Here is a 7,321-nt window from a genome sequence, read left to right as displayed (position 1 = left end):
TTAAAAACGTTTGGGGACACTCGCGTAGATCTGCACCTCAGTGAACAGGCACGACATTGGTGAGTAAATGAATTTTATTTTACATTTCTTCTTGTCATTTTATTTCGTTAGTATTAAATTCATGGTAACGAAATAAAATGACAAAGATACAAAAATGTATCAAATAAATCTTCTCACCTGCAATTTATAATGGTGCATTGTAGTCACCTTCGTGCACAAAAGTTTGTTCAATTTCAGCTGCTCAACATTTTCAGTTATTTGCTGTTGTATCGCCAATTTTCAAAATGCAAATGATCTGTTTATTTTCAAAGAATAGTTTGTTTTGTTATTGTTTTGTTATTGTTTTATCCTCACAAGGGCCATGGGGGGTGCTGGAGCCTATCCCAGCCGTCTTTGGGCAGTACGACGGGGACACCCTGAACCGGTTGCCAGCCAATTGCAGGGCACACAGAGACGAACAACCGTCTGCGCTCACACGCACACCTAAGGAAAATTTAGAGTGTTCAATCAGCCTATTCAACCGGTTCAGGGTGTTCCCCGCCTACTGCCCGAAGACGGCTGGGTTAGGCTCCAGCAACCCCCGCGACCCTTGTGAGGATAAGCGGATCAGAAATGGATGGATGGATGGATGGAGATATACATGTGTGTACAGTACATATATATTTACACATAATACATACATACATTGTGTGTGTGTGTGTGTGTGTGTGTGTGTGTGTGTGTGTGTGTGTGTGTGTGTGTGTGTGTGTGTGTGTGCATGCATGCGTCCGTGTGTGTGTTCTAAAGCATCTTTTCACCGCGGATTGTTTTATGCCCCTTCATCCACCATTGGCTTTTACGGCTGTCTGTTTTGTCAAACAGTTTGTCACCTTTAGATGACGTAAAGGTCAGATGGGCATGACATCAATGACCTCTTTTTTTTTTAATGCAAACTAGTTCAAAGTTCTCCCAATTTTTTTTCATGAACTTGTTCAGTTCATATTAAAAAAATAACGGAACGAATTTCATCGTTCCAAAAATATACGACAGTCAAACCTCAGTTTTCGACCATAATCCGTTCCAGGAGGTTGTTTGAAAACCGATTTGTTCGAAAACCGAAACCATGTTTCCCATTATAATCAATGTAAACATTTTTTAATCCGTTCCAAGTCGAGAAAACAACTTTTTAAAAAGCATTTTTTAAACTATTTTTTCACCACAAACTGTATACACGTGTAATAAGAGAGCAGGTAACAACAAACTACAAACATTTTGTATGTTTTATTTTTTACCAATTTTAACATAAACATTGACATTGTAACATAAAAATTGAAGTAACATCTCTCTCTCTCTCTCTCTCTCTCTCTCTCTCTCTCATTGTGACTATTGTAGTTTGCTCTCTTCTCTCTCTCTCTCTCTCATTGTGACAATTGTAGATTGCACTCTTTTACACCTTGAATTTATAAACCCTAAAGTAATGGCTGTAACTATGGACGCTCTGTCTGCAGTCCTACGCTATGGTACGAGGTAACATCCCTCCATCCATTTTCTGAACCACTTTATCCACACAAGTCCAGTCTCGTCCATATTAAAAGTTTGCTGGGGAAGACATTCCTCGGCCTTGATGAGATTTTCAAACTCAACTTTAAACTTTTCGGCAGCTTCCTTGTCTGAACTGGCTGCCTACCCATGACGAATCACTTCTTTTCCTCAACTTTTCGAACCATCCTCTGCTTGCTTTAAAATCAAACTCTTCAGTAGCAATGAGAGGATGCTTTTTTTTATCAAATCTCCATACAATTGTCTTGTTTTGCCACAAATTGTATCTTGGCTAAGACTGTCCCCTGCTAGCTGTTTCTCATTTATGAAAATAAGCAAAGCAAAAATTTCTCCACTTCCTCTAATATTTGTGGCTTTTGTTCGCTAAACATACGAGATCCTTTAGCCACATCACTGACTTTATGATGATCTTTCTTTTTTAGGATGCTGCTGATTTCGGCATGCCGAACTCCTTAGCCGACACAGACACATGCACAGCTGATTCATATTTCACTATCAAATCTTTCTTAAATTCCATAGTTTTGCGCGCTATTTTCCTCTTTTTTCACCAGCTTTACGACTTCCACTTGCTTTTTTTCCTCTTTTTTTCACCATCTTTACTTCCACTTGTGTTCTTTGGTGCCATGCAGAAATAACAGTCCAATTTGCGTATATCTCAACAAACAAGTCTGCTTTTTTTTATCTTTATTGTACACGTCTGCTCACAATGGACGGACAATGGATGCTCTTTTTTTAAAAATCTTTGAACACGTCTGCTCACAATGGACGCTCTCTCTATTTTTAAAAAATCTTTATTGAACACGTCTGCTCACAACGGAGGCATCACTTCTTCGGCGTCACTTCCTGACACGAACGAGCGTCACTTCCTCGTGTCAGGAAGTCGCGAGGAGTCGAGTGGCGCATTCCAGTGCGCTCAGTTCGGCCGAGAACAGATTTTCGGTCGTAATCCGAGGCATAAAAAAACTCGAAATTTTTGGCCGAAAACCGAATTGGTCGAGAACAGAGACGTTCGAAAACCGAGGTTTGACTGTAGTTCTATTAATTTCTTTATTTTTACATCTTATGAGCCATTTCCTTCAAAATATTGGCATTTCCTGTTTATTGCCACCCATTCGGTCAACACCAATAGACAGCTGCAAATTTGACCTTTCAATCTCATGAGGGAAAAACTTGTTGCTTGAATGCTCTTTTTTTTCCAAAATGAGGAATTAAGGAGTATAAACGTTAATGTGCAAACCCAAATAGAATCCAATATAGGAACCAGGATGAGGTCGGAAATGAGCTGTCACATGAATCATGATTCATCTCAGTCCACTTGGTGCAATATACAGCTCTCCAAGGTGTGATTACTCCTGTTTGACTGCAGATCCAATCTGATGTCAGTGTTGGTTTTCGAATCAACATTTACTGGGTGATTCCATAATTGTTTTCTCACAATTGAGTGATTTCATAATTTTGTCCCTTTGCTCGGTCTGCAACCACATTTTTTCTTAATTTCTATTAGTGTTTCTTAGCACTAGAAGTTGCCAATTCAAATAAAGTGTTGTGTCATGTCTCTGATCTGCTTTTTCTTTTTTTCTTTTCTTTCTTTTTTTTTTAAACAAATTTACCCAACTAAGCAAACATCTTCTGAGACTAGTGATTCTATCATTTTTACAACAGGTTGTACACTGTCACCTGTGGGACTTGCAAGGACATGTGTGTGCCTCTCCGAATAATGTCCATATTCAACAAAAAGGGTTACATATCACGACTACACCTGGCTTCCGAGTTTTAAGTTTGTATTTTAAATAATTTCAATTCCTTTGTTCATTATTATTCTGGAAAAAGGAATATGCAGAACTAAAAAGAGACAACTTAGTTTAAGATCTAGAAAATAAGAGTAGAAACAATCCCTTTTCTCCTGTAAATAAAAAATACCATGAGTTCGGTATTATTGAACAATGACAGCTGTGCAAATGAGGTGGAACGTCGTAAAGCAACAAAAAAAAAATTTTTTTTGGTCAGGCAGGAATTATGATATGAGGACAGCTGTACAAATGCTGTAGACCCTACATGATTGTGGACAATTGTCTTCCAGACTGCTTGGAGGAAATTCTGGTCCACCATCCGGCATCTCAGGAAGGGGAAGCAATGGACCATTAACACCGTAGTTGGTGGAGATGGGGTGCTGCAGATTAGGTGGCTTGGGCATCTAATTAGGATACCCCCTAGACACCTCCTAGGTGAGGTGTTCCACGCATGTCCTACCTGGAGGAGGCCACAGGGTAGACCCAGAACACTCAAGAGAGACTTTGAATCCTGGCTGGTCTGGCAACAATACAAGAGTCCCCCCCATACAAGTTGGACAAAGTGGCTCGGGAGAGGAAGTCTGAACTTGTCTGCTTGAACTGCGGCTCCGCAACTCGACCTCGGATAAGCTGATTACCATGACCAATTTTTACAGGTTGATCCACTCAGATGATATCATTATTTTAATTCAAAGTACATTCGCTGGTAGCCATGCCCCTTTGGCAACTAGTGTGTAAAACTCACTTTTTACTCAAAGTGGAAAAACCTGTACGCTACCAGTAAGTTAATGTTTGCTTTCAACAAAGTCAAAGTTAAGATGTGCCACAGAGGTCATGTAATGACATGGCAACAGGAAGCTAGTAGTTGTAAGGGGTACTTCTGCTGCTTAATGATTACTCACAAACCAGGAATTGAGGTGAGACTAAGGACAAAAAAAAAAAAAAAAGTGTTGGGCCTCACTATCTTAGAGGCGCTTGGTTCCTGGCAACACGCTGGCGGTCTGTGCCAGCTTTGGACCACTTCTGTCCAGGGGATTCTTTGAGCCCAGAAGAATGTCGAAAGGGACATTTGGAAACCTTCCCTCAGTTCAAGATGAATGGCTGCTATCCGAAAAAAAAGAGGGGGTGGGGGGGCAAACAAACCCCCTCCGATCCCTTTCCAACCTTCTTCCTTTAGATCCCAAGACTAAGTGTGAGCAGTCTGTTGTCCTCCTCCTCAGTCTCCTGAATATCATCTAATCATCCTCACCCAGTGTTTACAAATTATTTTATGTTACAAGCCCCCATGAAGACAAAAACATTTCGCTTACTAAAATTTTTTTTTTCAGTATGTATAGCAGTAAAAGACTGAACGTGCATCAATTTGCCTGAAATAAGAAAAACAAATACGGTATTTCAACTGTAAACATCTTTTATTGACTAAATTGAACCATTTGATATTGATCGTGTCACTATCTCTGTCTCTTAATGCCTGTCTTCACTGCAAAAATCAGCGATCTAACCTAGACTTACACTCTTCTATCAAGCCAAAAAGTCTTGATCTTCTTTTGAGAATAATATCACATGCAAGAGCAAAATTTATAAGATTATTAATATTGTTTTAAGACTATTTGTATTTTATTTCTTACTTCGATTGTAAATCCGACAAATATTTAATTTACATGCCCAATAAGCTAAATTACTGCCATAGTGTGTTTCATGACATACTTGTATTTTTTTCCTGAGACTTTTTAGCTGTAAAAACTTTTTTTAAGACCTCCCAGTAACAAGTGATACACTGGTGACATTACTTGCTATTTCTGAGACAGGACCCAAATCCTTCTCATGCACAAAAAAAGGATGCTTTGTGCCCATTTCATTCTGGCAATATTCAAACATCTGGTTCTGGTTGAGAAGTGACTTCTACAGACATTTTTGAAGTTCGGTTTTGATGACCACTGTTTAAAAAAAAAAATGAACGTTTTGATTTAAATCTCATGCTCATATGTCTTATCAATGGGCCAAGACGTATGTGCATCAGATTAGAGCAAGAATTTGAGCAGGTAGATGCAACAGGTCATGTTTCCATCAGAATTGCATCATTCTCAGGAAAAAGTATCTGAAACAGTTTCAGATGCTGTTCAATCAGATTTGTTAATTTTAACCCTTTCAGGGACAGCAGTTACTAGAGTGGACAGCTCACCATGTTACCAGGTCACAGGGTGCATAAAAGGGTTGATATACTCTGCACACATAAAACAGGGCAAAATTATTTGAACTAAGTCTAAAACAAACTGAACCTATTCAAATTTTCTTTATAGTGCTCAACAGAAAAGGGATGATCTTCAACAACATCAGCCTTTGCCCCGAGGACTGTTTGAGTTTGTTCTCATGAGATGCCAAGATACTGACACCGATAGGACAGGGCTTATCACGAATGTCTATTGGTGACAAAGGAACACTCTGCATTGGTGAATTGAACACATTCAACTCCATCTGTCCAGAGAGAACAAGGTATTTTAAAACACACTTAATGTCCATGGGGGCAACTCCCTCAAGAATGATGTGCATTATATCCTGAGGAGTTTGCTGAATGAGGTAAAATGTTGCCGGAAAATCAATCAACTTGCTCCTTCTATTTATCCCATAGGTGGTTTTGAGGGCAGATTTCAAGAAATCTGTGCAAACCTTTTCTAGTTCACATCACGACTGAATATGATTTTCCATCGTCTGTCTTTGGAGAAAAAAACAACAGCACAAGAAATCCAAAATGCTGTACACATACAACACCAATCCAGTTATTAGACATACTGCAACTTCCTGATATTTTGTTGGCGGGCTCATACAGGGGGAAAAGGTTACAACCAAATCAGGAAATGACATCACATGTGCTCAGGGGTCTGGTAACATCCAATCAAGACTCAGCTTGTGAATGTCACATGACCAAAGTCAAAACTATTACTTAAAAATGAACAACAAAAAATCTTTTTCAACTCAATCACTGAACTTAACAGATACATACTGCCAGATGTGCCCAAACCTTTGACTGGTAATGTATGGATTTATGTAGTGTCGACTGATAATAATAGCATTCGACTGCTTTTGCTTTTTTTTTTTTTCTTTCTATACCCAGAATAATTTTTCTTCTTTTTTTTTTAGCCAACAGAAGATCCTGCCATCTGCCTCCAGAAGAGATCTTTCTCTGGCCCTCTGTTTTTCTTTGATGGGACTCACTTTGTTGTGGCAATTGGAACCACAACCATCACGATCATTGCCAAAGAAGACCTCGGTCAGGGTCTGCTATATCTGCTGGCTCACTACTGCACCTTGCATCTTACCTATCCAAAGTATGTGGCAACCCTTCTCTCTGTCATTCAGAAAGAAGTATTAATGGACAGTATCCATGAGCGACACACCACAGGCTCATACAAAAGAGCAATGGCAGAGTGAAAGGCATTTACTGAGAAGTAGAGCTGTTTTGGCTGGGATAAAGGCCTTGTTTGTGATTTTTTAAATCTATGCCCAAAAGGTTTTGCCCTATAAAGATGCTTTACATGTTAGTGGCAGTTGATGAAATTTAAAAACATGTTTGTACGGCATGGAGTTGTACAAAATAATGCACAATTGTGACAACAGTTCTGTAAGTCTGGTATTCCCTTCAGAATTGTGCACTGTTACTTCCGGGTCACTTCCGGGTCACTTCCGGGTTGAGTGAACGCTGGCGCGTCTGGCTGCCGCTGCTCACCCGCTATTATTCTTTTTTAGCGTTTGTTTTACGGGTTTTTTTCGGTTTACTCTCGTCATGGGAGAAACCCTCCTCTCCTGTCGCAATTCGTTGTGGTTTTGGACCGTCGGTCGTCGCACGGTTGTCCTCGGTCGCGCTGTCGCGGCGTCCTGCCTGTTCGGCTGTCGGACGGTGCTCCGTGCCTTCTCCGCCCCTCTGCGCCCCGTGGTGGGGGTCGACGGGGCCTGTGTCTGGGCTACGCTGCTGTGGACCGTCCTGTCGCTCCTCC

Source organism: Hippocampus comes, unplaced genomic scaffold, assembly GCF_001891065.2.
Source record: "Hippocampus comes isolate QL1 unplaced genomic scaffold, H_comes_QL1_v1.1 scaffold205, whole genome shotgun sequence".
Lineage (NCBI taxonomy): Eukaryota > Metazoa > Chordata > Actinopteri > Syngnathiformes > Syngnathidae > Hippocampus > Hippocampus comes.
The sequence above is the reverse complement of the archived record's forward strand: the minus strand, read 5'-3'. Positions refer to the sequence as shown.